This window comes from Leiobunum rupestre, chromosome 7 (assembly GCF_980474605.1).
Source record: "Leiobunum rupestre chromosome 7, qqLeiRupe1.1.hap1, whole genome shotgun sequence".
NCBI classification, from domain to species: Eukaryota; Metazoa; Arthropoda; class Arachnida; order Opiliones; family Sclerosomatidae; genus Leiobunum; species Leiobunum rupestre.
The window spans coordinates 28,973,960-28,998,276 of NC_143390.1; the positions used below are offsets into that span (position 1 = coordinate 28,973,960).

The 24,317-nt window shown below is 35.8% G+C and overlaps 1 long non-coding RNA gene across 1 annotated transcript in view; it reads left to right on the forward strand.

The window, feature by feature from the left end:
• Nucleotides 1-61: 61 nt before the first annotated feature.
• Nucleotides 62-24,317, forward strand: part of LOC149935949 (uncharacterized) — a 43,915-nt gene continuing 19,659 nt past the window's right edge. Inside the window, exon 1 of the long non-coding RNA XR_016472348.1 lies at nucleotides 62-131. This is a non-coding gene — a long non-coding RNA (uncharacterized LOC149935949). The remainder of the gene's footprint in view (nucleotides 132-24,317) is intronic.

The window sequence follows — 24,317 nt, forward strand, 5'->3', positions numbered from 1 at the left end:
GAAACGGCGAAATAAAAGAATTTAACTATCATACGGTACGGTTACAAGTTCATTATCGCGGACCATAGAGCAAAATATCAATTATATTCGGATGTTCTGGATATATTTTTAACAGTCGTCGTCCAATTACCGTGAGTGCCTTTTAAGTTATATAAATGTTGGATTTCGTTGCGATCTTTGGTGGTTGACGTTGCGCGGTAGATCTATTTTAGGCCTAAATTTAGACCGTCTCCAATTGACGTAACGCGTTTTAAAGTAAATTGATACCGAGATATTTAAGAGCTTATTTATAACGCTATTCGCGCATAGGCAAACTAAGAGCCAATCAGCCTGGCGTATACAGGCCACTAAGTAAACCCAGTCTATTACCAAACAGAGGTTTCAATATATATATATATATATATATATATATATAGTCCGTGTACTTCGAGCGATCGGTTCGAATTTGGTATTCAAGGCGGCTCTTGTAACTTTAAGTAAATCTTGTTTACCAAATCGAATTCGGTTAAATGGCAATATAAATAAATATTGCCACTTTCTGTAAAAAGAAAGGAGTTACCCAGAAATACACTTACGCGCCTCGCCAAGGGTTCCTCTCGCAAAGCCACCCCACCCTACCCTTAGAGAGATATACACTAATTTAGTATTCAACGACAGTTCGGCGAACAGAAGGGAATACTACGTGGGAAGAGCGCTTTTAGGAGAGAGCCGATGCGGGAATAGACGGAACCCGTGCCGCCGTTCGATCGGCTTCGGCTTCCGGAAGCTCGACTTAAAGCTCGAAATCTTTCTTTATTTTGAGAGTGTAAAATACGGCTACAATCGGTCCTTGTTTGACTTTAACGTTTCTATTGCTGCTTCGATTTTTTTATCGGTTCTTTTTTCCGCCGCGTTCGATTGTGATGAATTGATGAGAGCGGTCTTAGAGAAAAAAGGATTGTTTGTTAACGGAGGTTATTTGGAAAATATTTACACTCGGCTTTGATCTTTTCTCGGCGATGCGCGCTGGGATGAGATTATAGTCGTCTTTACGAAGGGGGAATACGTTCACCCAAAATAAGCCTCAGTTATTCTTTTACACTAATATTTTAGAGGTTAAGAAAAGTGCAATATTTTTTAAATTCAATTTAAAATATTTTATCGTCTAAGACTTACAATAAGTTGGGTGTCAAATAATTCTGGACTGTACAGTGGCGTATCTAAGGGGTATTACAGGTTTCGTACACGACCTAGAATTGTAAGGGAATTTTAAAATGCCCCCAAAAAAATCAGAAAAATAATTTTTTAAAGATGTATTAAATATACGTAATCAATATTTTTCAAGATTTTACCTCAAAATATTCATTTATTCTACAAAAGTTGCCAGGGAAAATCTGGAAATGTCAGGGAATTTAATTACGGAAATTTGGTACGAACCCTGTATTAGGGGGAGTTTCAGCCGCGTAAAATATTTATGAAGCCCTAATTCCTAAACTTACTTATATTTTCATTAGAAAATTTAAAATTAGAAAAATTATGATGTTGGAAGTTAAAATTTATTTAATTTTATAAATACTAATTTATCAAGAACTTAAACATACTGTTTAAAAAATAAAATAAAATGTTTCCAGTTCTTAAAATCGTTCTCGTTATTTAAATTTAATTACTCTTTAACTCTCCTTCTAAGAGTAAGGATTTGATTAAACTTTTCGGATAGGTGGGATGCCCTTGTCTTATAACTTTACCATTTTTAGTTCCGGCCTGGCCCAATGTGACTGTCTTTATTGGATCACACGCGTTATTACTAATTGTTTGACTATAACTATACCAAAACCAATTATGGGTTGATTTCGAATTACGCCAATTAATTGTCCCAAACAAGAACCTAATACGTATATAGATTAATATTACCCTTTTGCGTCCTGTTTATATCGTATCCGTAATAGCTTTTCCCTCCCGATTACGATGACTAGTATAATTACGGCTGATTATTACTACGGTTTGCTCGTGTGAATTTCACGAAATTTGGGGGTGGAGTGGGTGGGCGATTGTGTATTGGGGAATAGAATACATTAGTGAATGAAACCACCAAATAAATCGCGCTCGGTGTCGCGGGAATACAATGAGCGCGCGACAATAAAAGAGAGAGATTCCGGGTTTGCGTGTCGGGTCTCAATCGGGAACGAGCCGGACACGAGTCCCTGTCCCGACGCCGTCGCGGGTTTTGTCGTGTGACCGGAAGCCGGACCTTGATCAGGGCGTTTCCGCTTTGGCAGGCAGCGCGTTAAAAGGCGACGCTCGTAACGGAACTAGAAAATATACCCTCTCAACTCGTATTCGCGAGAATATATATACCTGTCGGCGACAATTCGTGGCGGACATCACGGCGGATGATTGCGGAATATTGAAGGTGTTCGAGAGAGAGAGAGAGAGACAGCGGCCGCCGGGGCACGGCACGTGGCCACCTTCGTTTTAAATGTTTCTCATTTATTTTACCGTCATTCTCTCCTACGATCTCAATATTATTATTCTATCGCTTTATACTAGGTAGCCCACGCCAGAAAATATACTTCTTTGCTATTATATCGCGTATAGAGTGGACTAAGTGTATGGCGGCGAAACTGTCATTAAGGCGTCGACTATTAACCCCTGTTATTTAACCCCCTATAGGAAATTCAGTTTGTCGCGTCTGGTATGACTCCACACTCGAATTTAGGGGTATTCATAGGGATTAAAATGTTTTCGTACCTTTGACCCGTGGTGCCATATTGGATTAATAATTTTTACATATATATAACACTAGAGTAAAGCACTGTTATTAATCCAAGGCGCCCCGCTATTACGCTATTATTAATCCAAGGCGCCCCGCTATTACGCTATTACTAATCCAAGGCGCCCTGCTATTACGCTATTATTAATCCAAGGTGCCCTGCTATTATTAATCCAAGGTGCCCTGCTATTATTAATCCAAGGTGCCCTGCTATTATTAATCCAAGGTGCCCTGCTATTATTAATCCAAGGTGCCCTGCTATTATTAATCCAAGGTGCCCTGCTATTATTAATCCAAGGTGCCCTGCTATTATTAATCCAAGGCGCCCTGCTATTATTAATCCAAGGCGCCCTGCTATTGTTAATCCAAGGCGCCCTGCTATTATTAATCCAAGGCGCCCTGCTATTGTTAATCCAAGGCGCCCTGCTATTGTTAATCCAAGGCGCCCTGCTATTGTTAATCCAAGGCGCCCTGCTATTGTTAATCCAAGGCGCCCTGCTATTGTTAATCCAAGGCGCCCTGCTATTGTTAATCCAAGGCGCCCTGCTATTGTTAATCCAAGGCGCCCTGCTATTGTTAATCCAAGGCGCCCTGCTATTATTAATCCAAGGCGCCCTGCTATTATTAATCCAAGGTGCCCTGCTATTATTAATCCAAGGTGCCCTGCTATTATTAATCCAAGGTGCCCTGCTATTATTAATCCAAGGTGCCCTGCTATTATTAATCCAAGGTGCCCTGCTATTATTAATCCAAGGTGCCCTGCTATTATTAATCCAAGGTGCCCTGCTATTATTAATCCAAGGTGCCCTGCTATTATTAATCCAAGGTGCCCTGCTATTATTAATCCAAGGTGCCCTGCTATTATTAATCCAAGGTGCCCTGCTATTATTAATCCAAGGTGCCCTGCTATTATTAATCCAAGGTGCCCTGCTATTATTAATCCAAGGTGCCCTGCTATTATTAATCCAAGGTGCCCTGCTATTATTAATCCAAGGTGCCCTGCTATTATTAATCCAAGGTGCCCTGCTATTATTAATCCAAGGTGCCCTGCTATTATTAATCCAAGGTGCCCTGCTATTATTAATCCAAGGTGCCCTGCTATTATTAATCCAAGGTGCCCTGCTATTATTAATCCAAGGTGCCCTGCTATTATTAATCCAAGGTGCCCTGCTATTATTAATCCAAGGTGCCCTGCTATTATTAATCCAAGGTGCCCTGCTATTATTAATCCAAGGTGCCCTGCTATTATTAATCCAAGGTGCCCTGCTATTATTAATCCAAGGTGCCCTGCTATTATTAATCCAAGGTGCCCTGCTATTATTAATCCAAGGTGCCCTGCTATTATTAATCCAAGGTGCCCTGCTATTATTAATCCAAGGTGCCCTGCTATTATTAATCCAAGGTGCCCTGCTATTATTAATCCAAGGTGCCCTGCTATGATTAATCCAAGGTGCCCTGCTATGATTAATCCAAGGTGCCCTGCTATGATTAATCCAAGGTGCCCTGCTATGATTAATCCAAGGTGCCCTGCTATGATTAATCCAAGGTGCCCTGCTATGATTAATCCAAGGTGCCCTGCTATGATTAATCCAAGGTGCCCTGCTATTATTAATCCAAGGTGCCCTGCTATTATTAATCCAAGGTGCCCTGCTATTATTAATCCAAGGTGCCCTGCTATTATTAATCCAAGGTGCCCTGCTATTATTAATCCAAGGTGCCCTGCTATTATTAATCCAAGGTGCCCTGCTATTATTAATCCAAGGTGCCCTGCTATTATTAATCCAAGGTGCCCTGCTATTATTAATCCAAGGTGCCCTGCTATTATTAATCCAAGGTGCCCTGCTATTATTAATCCAAGGTGCCCTGCTATTATTAATCCAAGGTGCCCTGCTATTATTAATCCAAGGTGCCCTGCTATTATTAATCCAAGGTGCCCTGCTATTATTAATCCAAGGTGCCCTGCTATTATTAATCCAAGGTGCCCTGCTATTATTAATCCAAGGTGCCCTGCTATTATTAATCCAAGGTGCCCTGCTATTATTAATCCAAGGTGCCCTGCTATTATTAATCCAAGGTGCCCTGCTATTATTAATCCAAGGTGCCCTGCTATTATTAATCCAAGGTGCCCTGCTATTATTAATCCAAGGTGCCCTGCTATTATTAATCCAAGGTGCCCTGCTATTATTAATCCAAGGTGCCCTGCTATTATTAATCCAAGGTGCCCTGCTATTATTAATCCAAGGTGCCCTGCTATTATTAATCCAAGGTGCCCTGCTATTATTAATCCAAGGTGCCCTGCTATTATTAATCCAAGGTGCCCTGCTATTATTAATCCAAGGTGCCCTGCTATTATTAATCCAAGGTGCCCTGCTATTATTAATCCAAGGCGCCCTGCTATTATTAATCCAAGGCGCCCTGCTATTATTAATCCAAGGCGCCCTGCTATTGTTAATCCAAGGCGCCCTGCTATTATTAATCCAAGGCGCCCTGCTATTGTTAATCCAAGGCGCCCTGCTATTGTTAATCCAAGGCGCCCTGCTATTGTTAATCCAAGGCGCCCTGCTATTGTTAATCCAAGGCGCCCTGCTATTGTTAATCCAAGGCGCCCGGCTATTATTAATCCAAGGCGCCCGGCTATTATTAATCCAAGGCGCCCGGCTATTATTAATCCAAGGCGCCCGGCTATTATTAATCCAAGGTGCCCGGCTATTACGCTATTATTAATCCCAAGGTGCCCGGCTATTACGCTATTATTAATCCCAAGGTGCCCGGCTATTACGCTATTATTAATCCCAAGGTGCCCGGCTATTACGCTATTATTAATCCCAAGGTGCCCGGCTATTACGCTATTATTAATCCCAAGGTGCCCGGCTATTACGCTATTATTAATCCCAAGGTGCCCGGCTATTACGCTATTATTAATCCCAAGGTGCCCGGCTATTACGCTATTATTAATCCCAAGGTGCCCGGCTATTACGCTATTATTAATCCCAAGGTGCCCGGCTATTACGCTATTATTAATCCCAAGGTGCCCGGCTATTACGCTATTATTAATCCCAAGGTGCCCGGCTATTACGCTATTATTAATCCCAAGGTGCCCGGCTATTACGCTATTATTAATCCCAAGGTGCCCGGCTATTACGCTATTATTAATCCCAAGGTGCCCGGCTATTACGCTATTATTAATCCCAAGGTGCCCGGCTATTACGCTATTATTAATCCCAAGGTGCCCGGCTATTACGCTATTATTAATCCCAAGGTGCCCGGCTATTACGCTATTATTAATCCCAAGGTGCCCGGCTATTACGCTATTATTAATCCCAAGGTGCCCGGCTATTACGCTATTATTAATCCCAAGGTGCCCGGCTATTACGCTATTATTAATCCCAAGGTGCCCGGCTATTACGCTATTATTAATCCCAAGGTGCCCGGCTATTACGCTATTATTAATCCCAAGGTGCCCGGCTATTACGCTATTATTAATCCCAAGGTGCCCGGCTATTACGCTATTATTAATCCCAAGGTGCCCGGCTATTACGCTATTATTAATCCCAAGGTGCCCGGCTATTACGCTATTATTAATCCCAAGGTGCCCGGCTATTACGCTATTATTAATCCCAAGGTGCCCGGCTATTACGCTATTATTAATCCCAATGTGCCCGGCTATTACGCTATTATTAATCCCAAGGTGCCCTGCTATTACGCTATTATAAATCCCAAGGTGCCCTGCTATTACGCTATTATTAATCCCAAGGTGCCCTGCTATTATTAATCCAAGGTGCCATGCTATTACGTTATTATTAATCCAAGGTGCCATGCTATTACGTTATTATTAATCCAAGGGGCCACGCAATGACACTGTTACTCCCCACAAGGGGCTATTTTAACATAGCACTGTGTAACCTGTATTCCCACAATTCACAGCAAAAACCAATTTAATACCTGATATTTCACTATTAAAACTTTCAAAAATTTGCCAAAATTGAATTGGAAAACTATCAATTGAATTGATCCCGTTATTTGGAAGTAAATACAACAATGTTAAATTAAAGGCTGACTACATAATTATTCGGTTTACTCTGTCTTTCACTGGAAGTTGGCTCGCTGCAAGACACATGTGCTATGCAAGACAGAGTAAACCGAATAACTATGTAGTCGGCCTTTAAGGTTTTTATTATAAATTTAACGTTTCTAATGAAGAGGGTAGTCATTTACGCTGTTACATTTCGTGATAAATTCCCATTTTTCCGTAAAACCGTCGAATTTACATCGACTCGCGAAACGATCCGTATGTATGAAAGATCAAAGGTGACTGACATTTTTCTCGGTTTAAGCTCGCTGACGTAGTATCCTTATAATAAACGTTTTATCTTATCTGGGTAAAATAATTAGAAGTCCGGCGAAACTGTACTTTTATTGTTTATTATAGCTATTTCGCGAGATATAATTCCAACGTCCCAGATCCACTGACGTAAATAGAAACCCAGCGCAGTTTGCAGCGGAGGCAATATTTTGCGCTTACAGCGTTACTAAATCACGCAAGATAAGAGCGCTTTGCATATCCAGCCTGGCGTTGAAATTTATGAGCGTGAAATATTACAAGCCCGACCCCTTCTATAGAGACAAAAGCGGCCTCTAAATACTGCAATAACTTATAAAAACATTTAAATTTAACGTGGAAACTTGTTCCACTCGATATAGGGAGAAAAGCTGGAATTTCTACTTTGAAAAACATCAATAGGAGGGCTTGTTTTAGTTTCCTTTTTATATTGTTTTTCGTTTATTTTTATGATAAACGTCGTCCCTGAACGTAAATCGCCGCGGGAATTACTTATGTTTTATATAATATTATTTCTTTTTATTATATCCGAATGTATTTTGGCTTCGTGGTAAAAATGGCCGCGCGATGCAGGTGCGCGCCGCCCCCTACCGCCACCCCGCGGAACTAATCGGAAGCGAGGAAAATTCTTATTTATATACGCGCCTAATTCCCAGACTGCCTTGTACATCGAAATCGAGGCGTTTTAAATTCTATAACTTGGAGCGGGTTTAAACGAAAGATATCGCGTTTACCCACTCTGACGCCTTTTCCCCTATTGTCAGGTTACTGCCGACGTACGTTTCTATTCGGAAGCCCGACTATCATGTACCTTGCGCAATTCTGGTTTTTGTATTTTCTCTCCTGGTTCAAAGTGGCTCTATCGGTATAAACCCTTTCGCCGAGAGATTTCGGGATCTTCGGGCGTTTGGAAGCGACGCCCATTAAGTATATTTTCCCACCACCAGGGTGCTCTCTGCGCGAGTAGGTGGTGAAAGTTTCTCCCTCTTTACTCTGGTGATATTTTATTTTCATTTTGTTGGCAGGAACGGATTTGCCTTAAAGTATATTAAAGGGCCAAATAATTGGTTGTATATTGGGCTTGCATGGTTTAAGGGGTTTTTTCCCCGAGTTCTTCGGTTTCCCCTTCCATAAAAACTTGTTGAGGTTAACGGTAATAGTTAGTATAGGGAGCTGTTGGCTCGCGTGGCACGAAGGGCTTGCCACCACCCTCCTACGCGTTGTAACTCGGCCACCTGAATTAATGGCTTTAAAAGTCGCTCGATGACTTAGGCCTAAGGTGGTGCCTTGGGTATTAGCCAAGCTGAAAATGACAATCTGATTGGTTGTACCTGCTATTACGGATGGGGGGGGGGGGCTAGCTGAAGTTTTGACTGATTTTTTATATGATTCTAGATAAAATTTACTAATATTTTTACTGATTTCAGAAAAAAAAATTTAGGGCCGGGGTGCCCAAATTTCTAATTTAAAAGATCGAGAAAACCATTTACAATGTCGAAATTTCCTTATTTATAATAGTCATTTTTTATTCGCGTTGCCGTGAGTTCGTGTGTTTGGTTTTGAGTTCTTTTTGTAATTAAAAATGGTAAAAAAAATTCCATTACTAATAAATAAAATTATTATAAAAATGTAGTTTATTTAGACATGTGCACGGCTAGGGCCTATGAACGCAAAAATCCGGCCCCGTTTGTTGGGTCTAGAGCAGTTTAATTGAATTTTCTACGTATTCGAATAAAATCGAAGCGCGTGTTGTATTTTGTCGCGGGATTTAGTTTGAAGGCCTCGCGTGGACCACAAATCTCTCTTCTCCTCGGAGAAAATCCTTTAGATTGTTTCGAGATTCTCCCCGCGAAAACCCAAATCCTATCTTGGTTAAAATCTCCAATGCGAAAGAGCCTCTTCTCTTAGAGAAGATCCCGATCACGCAGTCTTTACCCTTCTCCCGCGCTCCGATTCGCGTTGTTTCCCTATCCTTGGCTCTAGAGAGAAGAGATTTCCATCTCATCACCTTCCCCCGTCTCGCCCCCCCCCGCGTTATCGGGATAAACTGAATCTGATGAGAATTCTCCCATCCTCTTGATGCTAGCCGTAGAAGCAATTGATTTTTCTTTATATTTCGCGAAACAATGTCTTTCAATAACACGATATTTTCTCAATTTCATATTGACCAAAATAAGCTTATTACAATATAGTTTCTTTTAAAATTTCAGAGCTAGATCAAGAGTGCGAATCGTACTCGTAACTTGCCCTTTAAAAAATATCGAGGAAATGACGTAGTTTAGGCGTGGTCGACGATAACGCTCTAACCGGAAGTCTGTACGCGGCGATGGAAGTTTCTTTAACCTTATTTAATTCCGCATCCCTCATCCGCGCCGCTGCGAATGGCTTTCCCAGGAATATGAGTTGGAAGAGATGCCAGAAATAATTTATTATGTCTTTTTCGTAGCTGCGTTCTGCGATGGGCTCCCTTTTCACGCTTCGTAAACAATTCGCCGTGAAAAATTCCTAAACCAGCTTATGAGCGCCGTTTCCACGTCTTCCATCGCAATTTATTATTTGCTCGGAATTCCCCCTCGTGTACTCTCGCCGCCTTCAACTTGCCCCCTTTTTTTAAACCACCGTTTTTGGCTATATCAGGGGAGTTGTTAGCGGGTTGCTATGTCTAATTACGAGTTTGCGTAACATCGCCAGTTTACACAAGCATGGGAAATACCCGCCAAAATGTTACGAACGAATATTTGATACTTCCTAAATCTACTCAGAAGTTGTTATTCTCTCTCCGATTGAGGTACAAAAAAAAACATTTATATGGATTTAATTTTGGTACAATTCTAAATAGTATCCGAGTCCATTCGATTTTAAAAAACACACGCTTCTGGTTGATAATACTTTAATCAATTTACGGTAAATAATTTACGTAATTAATGTTTCTGGATATTTGAACAATTTAAAGGGAATATAACCTCAGGTATTTGGTGTGGAACACCAACGTTTGCAGCTTTGGCCGCTCTAGCCTTTGACTTTAAAAATGTTTGGCGCCACTGTACAGGGAAATTTTAAAAATTGAAGGGGTCTTCCATAAAGATTGCTTTGCAGGTTATATTCCCTTTAATCAAATTTATTTTCTCTGAATATTAACAATTTAATCAGCTTTACATAGAATAATTTAGATGGTAAAATTTTTCATAATTTAAACCATTTACCTTAAGTAGTTTAGATAGTAAATTTTTTAATAATTTAATCAATTGACCTAAATAATTTTTATGATAGAAATTTTAATTTAATCAATTTACATCAAGTAATTTACATAATAAAACACTTGATAATATTACCAATTTATTATATTTACGTTAAATAACCAGTGGGGGTGGAATAGGGGGTACATTGGAACCCTCGTAAATACAAACCATGTATTTGTAGCCCCTAAGTGCCCTTCGGAAAATTTCATACAGATTTCACATTTCGGTCTGTAATTTTCCAAAACTCGGAAATAATAATTATGGTATATAATATAATATATTCATATAATGATATAAATTAAGAAAGTGATTTAATTAAATACTGAATTAGACTTCGTATTTGTTAAACACTGCTCTATTGTCGTGCAAAATTGCTCCATGCAAATTTAGAAAAATAAATAAAAAATTATCAGGTTTTTTGACTGAACGTAAAACCACGTGTTTTCTTCTGAATAATAGACAGGTTAATCTACCGCTTGAAATAGTGTGGAGTAAACGTGTAGCTGAGTGTTAGAAATAGCTTCATTGTTTGCAATCTGCACTCGGCTACAAGTTCCCCGTTCACGTTTATAAATAGATTGGCTTAACCTCTCTAAAAATGTTTCAGGATATTTTAACAATTTATCAAAATACACAATATATAAACTTAAAATATTAAAATATAATTAATTTACTAATATACGTACTAAAATATTCTTGATATTTTAATAATTTAATCAATTTACATTAAATGATGTTCATAATAAAAATATTTTAGTGTGTTAACAATTTATTCAATTTACGCAATAAATAACGTTTATCAGTATTAAATTTAATCAATTTACGTTAAACAATGTGCGAAATAAAACATTGGTATTTTAATAATTTAATCAATTTACATTAAACAAATATACGCAATAAAACATTATTGGTATTTCAATAATTTAATCAATTTACGTTAAACAATATACGCAATAAAACATTATTAGCATTTTAATAATTTAATCAATTTACGTTACAAATAATGTTTTATTGCGTATATTTTTATTTTAATAATTTAATCAATTTACGTTAAACAAATATACGCAATAAAACGTTATTGGCATTTTAATAATTTAATCAATTTACGTTAAACAATATACGCAATAAAACAGTATTGGTATTTTAATAATTTAATCAATTTACGTTAAACAATATACGCAATAAAACAGTATTGGTATTTTAATAATTTAAATCAATTTACGTTAAACAATATACGCAATAAAACAATAGGTATTTTAATAATTTAATCAATTTACGTTAAACAGTATGCGCAATAAAACATTGGTATTTTAATAATTTAATCAATTTACGTTAAAATATATACGCAATAAAACAGTATTGGTATTTTAATAATTTAATCAATTTACGTTACAAATAATGTTTTATTGCGTATATTTTTATTTTAATAATTTAATCAATTTACGTTAAACAAATATACGCAATAAAACGTTATTGGCATTTTAATAATTTAATCAATTTACGTTAAACAATATACGCAATAAAACAGTATTGTTATTTTAATAATTTAATCAATTTACGTTAAACAATATACGCAATAAAACAGTATTGGTATTTTAATAATTTAATCAATTTACGTTAAACAATATACGCAATAAAACATTATTGGTATTTTAATAATTTAATCAATTTACGTTAAATAATATACGCAATAAAACAATAGGTATTTTAATAATTTAATCAATTTACGATAAACAATATACGCAATAAACCATTATTGGCATTTTAATAATTAAATCAATTTACGTTAAACAGTATGCGCAATAAAACATTGGTATTTTAATAATTTAATCAATTTACGTTAAACAAATATACGCAATAAAACATAATTGGTATTTTAATAATTTAATCAATTTACGTTAAACAATATACGCAATAAAACAGTATTGGTATTTTAATAATTTAATCAATTTACGTTAAACAATATACGCAATAAAACATTATTGGTATTTTAATAATTTAATCAATTTACGTTAAATAATATACGCAATAAAACAATAGGTATTTTAATAATTTAATCAATTTACGATAAACAATATACGAAATAAACCATTATTGGCATTTTAATAATTAAATCAATTTACGTTACAAATAATGTTTTATTGCGTATATTTTTATTTTAATAATTTAATCAATTTACGTTAAACAAATATACGCAATAAAACATAATTGGTATTTTAATAATTTAATCAATTTACGTTAAACAATATACGCAATAAACATTATTGGTATTTTAATAATTTAATCAATTTACGTTAAATAATATACGCAATAAAACAATAGGTATTTTAATAATTTAATCAATTTACGATAAACAATATACGCAATAAACCATTATTGGCATTTTAATAATTAAATCAATTTACGTTAAATAATATGCGCAATAAACCATCATTGGCATTTTAATAATTTAATCAATTTACGTTAAACAATATACGCAATAAAACAGTATTGGTATTTTAATAATTTAATCAATTTACGTTAAACAATATACGCAATAAACCATCATTGGCATTTTAATAATTTAATCAATTTACGTTAAACAATATACGCAATAAAACAGTATTGGTATTTTAATAATTTAATCAATTTACGTTAAACAATGTGCGCAATAAAACATTATTGGTATTTTAATAATTTAATCAATTTACGTTAAACAATATACGCAATAAAACAATAGGTATTTTAATAATTTAATCAATTTACGATAAACAATATACGCAATAAACCATTATTGGCATTTTAATAATTAAATCAATTTACGTTAAATAATATGCGCAATAAAACATTGTTGGTATTTTAATAATTTAATTAATTTACGTTAAATAATATACGCAATAAAACAATAGGTATTTTAATAATATAATCAATTTACGATAAACAATATACGCAATAAACCATCATTGGCATTTTAATAATTTAATCAATTTACGTTAAACAATATACGCAATAAAACAGTATTGGTATTTTAATAATTTAATCAATTTACGTTAAACAATGTGCGCAATAAAACATTATTGGTATTTTAATAATTTAATCAATTTACGTTAAACAATATACGCAATAAAACAATAGGTATTTTAATAATTAAACAATTTACGTTAAACAAATATACGCAATAAAACATAATTGGTATTTTAATAATTTAATCAATTTACGTTAAACAATATACGCAATAAAACAGTATTGGTATTTTAATAATTTAATCAATTTACGTTAAACAATATACGCAATAAAACAGTATTGGTATTTTAATAATTTAATCAATTTACGTTAAACAATATACGCAATAAAACATTATTGGTATTTTAATAATTTAATCAATTTACGTTAAACAATATACGCAATAAAACAGTATTGGTATTTTAATAATTTAATCAATTTACGTTAAACAATATACGCAATAAAACAATAGGTATTTTAATAATTAAACAATTTACGTTAAACAGTATGCGCAATAAAACATTGGTATTTTAATAATTTAATCAATTTACGTTAAACAAATATACGCAATAAAACATAATTGGTATTTTAATAATTTAATCAATTTACGTTAAACAGTATGCGCAATAAAACATTGGTATTTTAATAATTTAATCAATTTACGTTAAACAGTATGCGCAATAAAACATTGGTATTTTAATAATTTAATCAATTTACGTTAAACAGTATGCGCAATAAAACATCATTGGTATTTTAATAATTTAATCAATTTACGTTAAACAAATATACGCAATAAAACATTGTTGGTATTTTAATAATTTAGTCAATTTACGTTAAACAAATATACGCAATAAAACATTATTGGCATTTTAATAATTTAATCAATTTACGTTAAACAATATGCGCAATAAAACAATAGGTATTTTAATAATTTAATCAATTTACGTTAAACAATCTACGCAATAAAACATTATTGATATTTTAATAATTTAATCAATTTACGTTAAACAATCTACGCAATGAAACATTGTTGGTATTTTAATAATTTAATCAATTTACGTTAAACAATCTACGCAATAAAACATTATTGATATTTTAATAATTTAATCAATTTACGTTAAACAAAATGCGCAATAAAACATTGGTATTTTAATAATTTAATCAATTTACGTTAATTAATATACGCAATAAAACAATAGGTATTTTAATAATTTAATCAATTTACGATAAACAATATACGCAATAAAACATCATTGGCATTTTAATAATTTAATCAATTTACGTTAAACAATATACGCAATAAAACATTATTGGTATTTTAATAATTTAATCAATTTACGTTAAATAATATGCGCAATAAAACATTGTTGGTATTTTAATAATTTAATCAATTTACGTTAAACAAATATACGCAATAAAACATTATTGGCATTTTAATAATTTAATCAATTTACGTTAAACAATATACGCAATAAAACAGTATTGGTATTTTAATAATTTAATCAATTTACGATAAACAATATACGCAATAAAACATCATTGGCATTTTAATAATTTAATCAATTTACGTTAAACAATATACGCAATAAAACATTATTGGCATTTTAATAATTTAATCAATTTACGTTAAATAATATGCGCAATAAAACATTGTTGGTATTTTAATAATTTAATCAATTTACGTTAAACAAATATACGCAATAAAACATTATTGGCATTTTAATAATTTAATCAATTTACGTTAAACAATATACGCAATAAAACATCATTGGCATTTTAATAATTTAATCAATTTACGTTAAACAATATACGCAATAAAACATTATTGGCATTTTAATAATTTAATCAATTTACGTTAAATAATATGCGCAATAAAACATTGTTGGTATTTTAATAATTTAATCAATTTACGTTAAACAAATATACGCAATAAAACATTATTGGCATTTTAATAATTTAATCAATTTACGTTAAACAATATTGGTATTTTAATAATTTAATCATTTTACGTTAAACAATATACGCAATAAAACAGTATTGGTATTTTAATAATTTAATCGATTTACGTTAAACAATATGCGCAATTAAACATTGGTATTTTAATAATTTAATCATTTTACGTTAAATAATCTACGCAATAAAACAGTATTGATATTTTAATAATTTAATCATTTTACGTTAAATAATCTACGCAATAAAACAGTATTGATATTTTAATAATTTAATCAATTTAAGTTATATAATATACGTAGTAAAATATTATTGGTAATTTAATCAATTTAAGTTAAATAATATACGTAATAAAACATTTTTGGTATTAAAAATGTAATAAATTTACATAATAAGAACATTTGTGTTATAATAATTTAATCAATTTACGTTAAATAGTTTACTCCCACCTATTTTCTTATCTTGGCCATCGTTTGGTCGACATGACGCAACCTTGTCAGTTCCTGGGCGATTGTGCGGATAAAGTGGGCCACACGCATTGGTGACACTCACCTGTTACAAATGGGGGAACGGAGGTATTCAGCCAGATACGGTGTTTTTACAACAGCGTCCCACGATCGCCCAAAAAGAAGGGCTTCTCTCTCCGAGCGAACAATCTCTCCATCGAACAATATAACGTTAAAACCTACTTGCCAATTCTTCCCGCACTTTTTTTTAACGAAAATGCCCCTTTTTTGCGATGGTATTTTCGCGAAAGAGCGCTAAAATCTTCGCGCACCTGCGAAGCCAAGCGATCCCAAGAATGCCCATTCAAAGCAACCTTCGCTTCTAGCTGGATGTCCTCGGGGATTTACCCGATAAAGGATTCCACTAAAAAAAAATACTCGAGTAGTTTTGACTGAAAATATCATCGTTTAAATAGTAATTATTAGTCGGAAAAATTGTGGTTTATCTCAATGTTTAATCGAAAATTAACGATTTATAATAATTAATAATTTTTAATAAACGTTTTACCTCCGAAATAATTCAAAAGGTACACATGCTCGAAAGATATTGAAATATTTAAAACCTCGTTGAAAATTCTTCGGCTTATTTTCGGGTAAACAGAATTTTCCCATATATTATTTTGCGCTAATAACGATATAACGCGTCGGTGCAAATTAATACGAGGGTACCGAGACGGTGTTACCATCGTGTTTTCTAGGTTAAGGGGGTACGCGAACCACGCTAGAGAAGGGACCAATTTTGGGGGGTGTGTAACGGGGGACGAAAAAGCCACCTGATTTTTTTTAAACATTATTTCGGGGTGTGAGGAGGGGGGACACCTGATGACTGGCGCGCGCCCCGGAAAAATAGGCGTTTCATTTCTCATTCTTGGATTTTTCTCTCTTTTTTTACGAGTTCCTTTTCTTCGGGCGTCTAGAGAAAGACCGCGCGCGCGGGGATTATGCCCTTTTAACTTTCTTCTTCTTTTCATTCTGTCGTCACTTTCGCCCCCCCCCCCCCCTCCCCTCTGCTTTCGGACACTTGAACAAGTTTGAGATGCGCTTGCACTTCTTCTCTTTGGTCTTCTTTTTTCTCCAGTTTAACGTTGTCCCCCCCTCGTTCTCCCCCCACCTAAAATATCTGAGCAACAAAATCTGCCAGGAATAATCGTATTAAGGGATCCTGCTTAAAATATCTCTACGATTTCATCTGACATTTAATAATATGATCGAAACTTTAAATGGATAAACGACTAAACTAAAGTTTATTTCGAAATTCGATGGTATTTTTATATTCGGATCGAGTTTTCGTATTACCATAAGTGTATAATATTGTTACATAAGTGTGACGCTTCCTATTCTTCACATGCAAAAGTTTTCTTAGCGCTTTTCACAAAACCGATTGCATTACGGCAGAGCCGCCCTATCCATAAGACAAACTAGGCAAAGGGGCCTACGAAAATGTTGGGAAATTAGGGCCTACGATTCCATATTTTAGGGCCTACGAAGGTCCGAAAAGTTGGTAAATGGGAGATTTTTGCCTAAGGCCTACTGATGCTTGCTAACCCGTCACTCGTATCCTTGGACAGCGACTCGCTATTGGGAGATTTTCTTCTTGTGATGACGTCACTCCGTTGCTAGCTCTCAGTAAAATATTCCCCAAAATAGTGTTGTTAATTTTTCGGAAAAATAAAATGCAGAAAAATTTTCCGCAAATCGAAAAATAAAAAATTGAAACATTAATTACTTTTTAAGGGTTTTTAATTTCCTCTAACTTTTTATCGATATAAAATGTCTAATAGCAGTAAACATACTACAAAAACATAATAGTGTCCCATTGTTAATCGGTTTAAAGCTAGTCTAAGGATTTAGTTTTACTTTTAGATCCGAAAAAATGAGGTGAAAATGCCGCTTTATTTAAATTTGCAAACAATATTAGATTAATCATGGAATTTAAACTTGGTTTTATTTATTTCGAAAAAATAGGGTACATTGTTAATCGGTTTAAAGCTAGTCTAGAGGTTTAGTTTTACTGTTAGGTTCGAAAAAATGAGGCGGAAATTCCGTTTTATTTAAATTTGCAAACAATATTAGACTAATCATGGAATTAAAACTTTTTGTTTCATTTTTTTCGGAAAAATACGTAAATTTTCGGGAAAAAAGGCCTCGGTCATATTCCGACTTACAACACTACCCCAAAGTGACAAACTTATGGAACAATATTATAGACTTATGGAACAATATTATAGACTTATGGAACAATATTATAGACTTATGGAACAATATTATAGACTTATGGAACAATATTATAGACTTATGGAACAATATTATAGACTTATGGAACAATATTATAGACTTATGGAACAATATTATAGACTTATGGAACAATATTATAGACTTATGGAACAATATTATAGACTTATGGAACAATATTATAGACTTATGGAACAATATTATAGACTTATGGAACAATATTATAGACTTATGGTATTACTTATAAATGAGCATTGGGTCCTTCGGAATTTTGGTGGTGATGGTAGTGTCAGTCTGTAGCGTCGGTCCCCGGTGGCGGGGTCTCTCCCTATGGTTCCTAATCCTCGTTAAAAAGGTGTGAAACGTGTTGTAACCGGTCTTCCTTCGCCGTTGCCATATCCTCCGTAATTTCCTAAAACACTTTGCCGAAATAATATTGCCGCACTCCGCCACCAGGGGGAGATCTAATCTCTCTCTCAGCGCCCGCCATTCGGCCCTTCGCGATTCTCCGCGGCTCCCCCACCGAGCCCACACCTCCCAAAATGTCGCTTTTGCCACAAGCTTCCTATAAGCGGGGTCACGCCAAAGGCCTCGACCAACAATTCGGCGAAACTTCGCTTCCACTCATTTACATTTGTTTTATTTCTCGGCATCGCGTTTAGAAGAGGTTAATGATCCTTTATCATTCAAAAATTTTCACTTATTTAAAATAAAAACGAGATTGGTTTTTTATAGAATTTCTCTTTATACTTTTGAAACGGTGAAAGTCTTTTGTTATTGCGTTCTACGAGACTTTTTATTCGTTTCTTTTTATGATTACGGCATCTTTTTACTGGGTTTTTTGCACGTGTCCGCCATTTTCTTGTAAAGGAAGAGTTCAAAAGATCGCGACGATTCGTGGCGGACGTCAGTCTTTTGAATTTTCTATAGTCGCTTTAACGTTCACCTACCAACGCGGTACGAGAGAAGTTCGTATACGCAGAGTCACTTACTCAAATTCTAGCTTACATCGTACTATTCGCGAAGCGTTCGTTGACTATATTTATATTCTTTTTACGATGATGACTCGGATTTTGAGGAGAGTTCAGGGCGCACCTGCGGAGATGCTTGGTAGATTTTTTTGGTTCGCTTCGGCTTCTTTTAGCGCGTTTGTCGGTGAGATCTAAGGCAGATTGAGCCAGAGAATTCACACCTCGTTGTCTAACTACGGTGCCCTCCAAAACAGTCGTAAAATGACGCGTTTTTCCCACTCTCCTTTAGCTTCTTCTCTCGAGAGCAAAATTTCAATGACATTCTTGCTCTTAAAAGTTCTTTCGTCAACTTCTGAGTGTTTATTTCGTTATTCCTTTTTTCGCGTCGCGTTTAATGGCCGACACCCTCACGGCGAAAAAGAGGTTTTTATTATTTTGTAGTGCTGTTGCAATCTCGGTTGATGGATTAAAAATTCAGAGAAGGACATTAAATTTAGACAAAAATATGAAAATAATCGTAAAAATTATTAGAAATATATACCTCCATAGTTAACTGGTTTTCACTAGGGTGAAATCTCAGAGTGCACTTTAGAAATCTTTAAGCCTAAAGCTTGTTTGTTCACTATAATAAGGATGCCGCGTCGACTTTAGAAATCTCATTTAAGCCTAAAGCCTGGTTTTCACTAGAGCAAAAACGACGGGACGGTGCAAAAAATGCCCGTTAGGCCTAATACAATATTTTTGCGTCGATGCAAGAAATGCCCGTTAGGCCTAGTAAAATATTTTGGCGTCGATGCAAGAAATTTCCGTAAGGCCTAATACAATATTTATACGTCGATACAAGAAATTCCCGTTAGGCCTAATACTATATTTTTGTGTCAATGCAAGAAATTCCCGTTAGGCCTAATACCATATTTTTGTGTCAATGCAAGAAATTCCCGTTAGGCCTAATACCATATTTTTGTGTCACTGCGAAAAAGAGGTTTTTATTATTTTGTAGTGCTGTAGCAATCGCGGTTGATGGATTAAAAATTCAGAGAAGGACATTAAATTTAGACAAAAATATGAAAATAATCGTAAAAATTATTAGAAATATGTAACTCCATAGATAAACGACGGGACGGTGCGAAAAATCCCGTTAGGCCATATTTATGCGTTGATGCAAGAAATTCAAATTAGACCTAATAAAATATTATTGCGTCGATGCAAGAAATTCCCGTTAGACCTAATACTATTTATGCGTCGATGCAAGAAATTCCCGTTAGGCCTAATAGTGTTGTCGTCTGATACGATTTTGAAAACTTGTAACGTCACAGCTGTAGTGTTAATAGTCGCCGCCATGACAGTTACCGTTTTTTATCAACCGGCAAATTACAATGGTGACGTCGCAGGCTTTCAGACGACAACACTCTATACAATATTTATGCGTCGATTTAAGAAATGCCCGTTAGGCCTAATACAATATTTTTGCGTCGATGCAAAAAACTACCGTTAGACCTTATACAATACTTTGGCGTCATTGCAAGAAATTTCCGTTAGGCCGAATATAATATTTTCCCGTCAGACACAAGAAATCCAGATTATAGGCGTAATAGAATATTTTCCCGTCAGACACAATTAAATCCACGTTAGGCCTAATGCAATATTTTTTCTTTGATGCTCGACGTCGTGGCATTTTTGTCTTGATGAAAACCAGCCTTTAGGCCTAAAGATTCGATATCATTATCGCTACTAGCCTATGAAATAAAATTTAAAATCTGCTTCCGGAGCGAGGATTTATACTTTCCAACAGATCTGTTCCGCTTCCTCTTGGCTAAATTGAATTGAAATTTGATGTTTACGTAGAGCTGAAGCCACATTTCTACGCTGGCCCGTAACAAAAGCTAATATTCAGGTTTTTGGAAATGGAGCCCAATATATAAGGGAGTATGAACAGGCATCCTTATGGTGGTTCAACCAATTTAAAATTTATACCACCAGGTGATTGGCGCAAGTTACGGTAAAATACAAGCAAAAGCTAAAACCGCAAAGACGCGGTAATTTAGGGGATCACGGGTCAAACCGCGTGATTTAATCTTTTTTCGCACCACCCAAAACTAGTTAGTATATAGAACGATAAATGCCCTCCGAGTGACCGACCAACTTCAATAATAGCCGCCATTTTTCATTCTCTGGCAATCTCCCTTCTCGCTTGAATAGAGAGATGGTCTGCCAACGCGAATCATCCGTCTATATAGAGCGGTCGAGAATCACCCCGCAATTACGTGGGAAATGTCACGGTACGTTTATTCGCCAACTTTACCCCCAACCCGTACTTGATACCAAACAGTCGTTTGACTGTGAACGGGGAACTTCACTCTCGATGTAATAACAATGGCAGTTTGGTCCCAGAGGCGTTGAAAACTCCGCGGCAGTGAAGCCCCCCAGCCGGCTTTCACCTATTGTCCCCCAGCGCGCTATTGTATAACCTTCCCTGGATGGATAATATAACCGCGTCGCGAGGAGGGTGAGCCGCGGGGTTTATTACGAGGGTACCGAAATAATAAGGGTACTTTGCCCCTTCCCCCTTAACCCGAATAACCCCCCCATATACTAAACAGCGTGAAATCTCTGGTCCGATGATGGCTATGAATAGTTAATGATTCAACGCCGGCCTCGAAACGATGCGCGCCCATAAGCGACAGCACGTTTCCCATCTTGCAAATTTCACGCCTCTCTGATTTTGGGATTCGCTCATCAAGTACTCCCTTCCGTAACCTGGAGATTTTTTTCCCACTTCTTTGTCGTTGTAAATGTTCCTTTCTAGTACTTCGGTAGCGTGAAAATAATATGGAATACAGGTTAAATCTGGAAAAATCAGGGATTTAGATTGACGTCCAAAACCATCGGGTCTATTATCAGCTAGTGAAAAATATAAATGAAATGTCAGGGAAGTTCGTAAGGGTTGTAAATGTTTTGTTGGGAATGTAATGATTGTAATAGATAAAATTTTCATTCATAATTAGAGTTTGGAGCCATTTCTAGTCTTGTTACGTTCTGCCTATAAATATTTGAGAAAATAAATTGAAGAAACTATAAATATTTGAGAAAAGTAAGTTGGGAAAATCGGTTGAAAAACGTAGACACCGGGCCGGATTAACCAATAGGCCGAATAGGCCTGGGCCTAGGGCACCAAGCCTACAAGGGGCACCAAGAGGGTTCGAAAAAAATAAAAGTACAAAACTTTAATCATTTGCTTTTCACAAAATATTTTCCGGAGTAATTTTCGTAAATGCTTTCACCCCTATGAACCAAAAACGTTCTCTAACGGACTGCCGTCTAGCCAATGACGGCATACTAAATCTGGCATCAAAATGAATTTTCCTTCCATTTCTCAATTATAAATTGAGGAAGCGCCTAGCTCGCTTCGCTCGCTATTGAAAGGGGGCACCAAAATTAACTTGGGCCTAAGTCTTAATCCGGCCCTGCGTAGACATATCAGGGGAAATCAATTGAAAAACGTGTAAATATCATCGAAACAATCAGTTTAAAAACCTGTAAATATCATAGAAACAATCGGTTGAAAAACCTGGAAAGAACTGTACTGAAATAAAATCATAATACCAAATGTGTGTCACCAATAAAACGAAGTTACGTTTATGGCAGCGAGGTTATCTCAGAGGTCAATTTGAGAGTTAGCATTTAAATGCTAACAAAATAGAACCCAATTGCAATTTTTCGGCTTACATAACCGAAATGAAACGGCGCTATTTTCAATACCGAGTTAATATTAGAAGTAAAAATATTTCGGTTTATTTGAAGTTAATTTCGTTTTATTTTAAAACCAATGTGGTCAAAACCTTAGACTATTTTTTCCCTACGTCGTGGTATTGTTTGGTTTTGGTTTCTGGGCCAGTTGTAGTCAACTGCTAATTTATCAAACTGAGGAGGGCTTGGCGGTAGCCCAATATAGAACTCTCTGATCAAACAGAAGATGCGATACGACCGAGACTAAACTCTGGCTAGAAAGTCGTACGGCCAACCGGAGAGAGAGAATCCTTTTCTATTTGGCTTCCCCATAACGTTTTGTAACGAAGGATATGGAATGAGCCAACACAAGTTGGCTTTTTTTACTCCCAGAGCTGAAGTTCCCGATTTAGTGACCCGACAGTTTTGGCGAAGGTTAGAAAAAGGGAGTAGAGTCTTCGCTGACTATCCTGGATGTAAATATCAGGCGGGGTTAATTCGAATCGGGTCTGGTTAGGACTCGTCCCTAATATAAGCTCGCGTATATAAACACACGGGGCCGAAGATCGCGAAGAGTTGGGGCCCTCGAGTCGTCGAAGCGCTAAATTCTGGCAGCGGGAAATTGTAACAGTGCCCGGAAGCCAGTAATAAGTCTCGGCCCATATCTCGGCGAGGGTCAAAGGGGGGAGGGCCGCGGGCTCACTGCGGCTAATAAAAGAATGTTCCTCGCCTGGCGCGTCAGATCGAAGTCGAGCCGAGTCTCGCAAATTGAATTACGCTCATAACTGGCGTTCCCGCGCTTCGCCCTTAAAAAGCGCCGCTCTCTGCTTATCGGATTATCATTGGCAAATCTGAGAGCTCTACTTTTCTTTCCATCTCTCCCCGACGCTTCGAAGTTAGCTTCTCTCCATATTTCTCCGCCATTTTTATTTTCAAATCTATATACCGCCCCCTAGTGGCGCCATATCAAACTTGTCAGATGGGCTATCGCTCGGGGCCGCTGCTGACGTTGATCTTTGACGGGCACCTGCCTCCGCTTAGCGATTACAATTAAGCCATCCGTAACGTGTACCGTATTATACGCGGACATAATATTACCAATTTTAAATGTAGATTATACCCTATATAATTTTTATAGTTTTCTAAATTTAAGCTATTTTAGATTATTTCCTATATAATTTTATAGTTTTCTAAATTTAAGCTATTTTAGATTATACCTTATATAATTTTTATAGTCTTCTAAATTTAAGCTATTTTAGATTATTTCCTATATAATTTTTATAGTTTTCTAAATTTAAGCTATTTTTTTATAGTTTAAGCTATTTAATTCTATCGTAACCCGTAACTACTTTTACTATTCATTTCTTTCCTTAATTACTAAATTTAGAATGGACTTATTACCGTCTAGGTATCATTTCGCGAAAGAAAAATGCTATTTTAGTTCGTCTAAAAAATTCGTTCCTTATCACAAATTCTGTAAAAATGTTTTTTTCCTCTGAAAGACTGAACGAAAAAGGAACCGGAGGCTAACGAACTGTTGAAAAGGCGATATTTTGTCGATGGGGGAAGGAGCAATCCTGGAAAGCTGGCTCTTTTGAAGGGGCCGAACCGTTGTATAAAAGC